Raw genomic sequence first — 1,520 nt, forward strand, 5'->3', positions numbered from 1 at the left:
TATAATGATAACTGTCATGAGTCAAAAGTTAAATTTGATTAGTTTTTATGACGTTCTTACAAATTTTTAGAGTTAAATTTTTGCAAATTTTTTACTTGCCATCCAATCAGATCCCACTCTTGGTGCCCTCACCTACACTAAAAAGACTGTCGCTCGTGGTGGTGGGGTCATCAAGTTTGTTCCAACTCAGAGAGACTCCGTACAAAATAGAACAGTGCCCTGTCGTGTGCCATTTTCACAATTGTTCCTACGCTTGAGCCCATTGCTTCAGCAACTGTGTAAAACCGTCTCATTGAAGTCCTTCCTCTCTTTCACTGCTCCTCTCAGTTGCCAAGTATGCTGCTCTTCTTCAGGGACTAGTCCTTCCTGAAAACATGTCCAAAACACAGGAGACTATATCTCACCATCCGGCCTCCACAGAGCACTCTAGCTGTAATTCTTGCAAGACCGATTTGTTTGTTCTTTTGGCAGTCTGTGGTACTTCCAATATTCTTCCCCATAGTTCAAAGATAACACTTTTCTTCAGTCTTCCTGATTAAATGTCCAACTTTACCATGCATATGAGGCAATTGAAATGCCGTGATTTGAGTCAGTTGCACTCACAGTAACATCCTTGTCTTTCAACACTCACAAGAGGTCCTTTGTCAAAAGCAATGCTTTGTTTATCTCTTGGCTGTTGCTTCTTTGAGAATTTTTTTTAAGTTGGGATTTAATACATATATGCTATCAATCCATATTTCAATTACATCGAATACAATTGTAGAATGGTTACTACAGTTTCCAAACACTCTTTTCTACATGGGCTCCTTGATATCATCTCCCTTTTACCCCAGCACCACCACTGGACCCCCTCCCCACAAATCCCTTATTCTATTTGCTCTCTCTATAGGTTCATCAACCCTGGGCCTCATTTATCGAAAACAGAAAAGCACATAACACAGCTTTAAGAGGGTGACCTCCATTGACATAGCACCTCTGAGATATACTCTACTATGAGCAAGCAAAAAACAAAACAAAAAAAAAACTGAACAAAACAATACACATTTTAAAACATAGAAAAAAAATTGGAAATCAGATCAGGTCCATCCTGCATCCTAGGGGGGATCAACTGACAAATTTATAGTTGTTCAGGTCAGATTTATGCCTTGGCGCTTCTATACTCCTGTCTCCCAAGCTCTCTGCCTAGTGACCACTTTCTTCCCATGCCTCAATTTGAGATAGGGGGAGTTCTGCAGAGGTTTATTTACAATGTAGTTTCACCAATGAATCTCGTACTCCCACAGTCATCTATTGTCTTCTGTACACCGGATTCTCCCAATTTAGGCTCTGATACTGATCCCTCCTTTGACTTCAGATTATATGAATTAAATCCTTTGATGACTGATGATGGTGTGCATCTTCCATGGGGACTTAGCTGATATCTCACTTAGATGGCTGCTTGTTTAGAGACAATTAAAAAATAATTTTATTGGGGGCTCGTACAATTCTTATCACAATTCATACATACATCCATTGTGTCA

The sequence above is a fragment of the Echinops telfairi genome, unplaced genomic scaffold, assembly GCF_000313985.2.
Source record: "Echinops telfairi isolate 266 unplaced genomic scaffold, ASM31398v2 ScPeMD7_7469;HRSCAF=8507_1, whole genome shotgun sequence".
Lineage (NCBI taxonomy): Eukaryota > Metazoa > Chordata > Mammalia > Afrosoricida > Tenrecidae > Echinops > Echinops telfairi.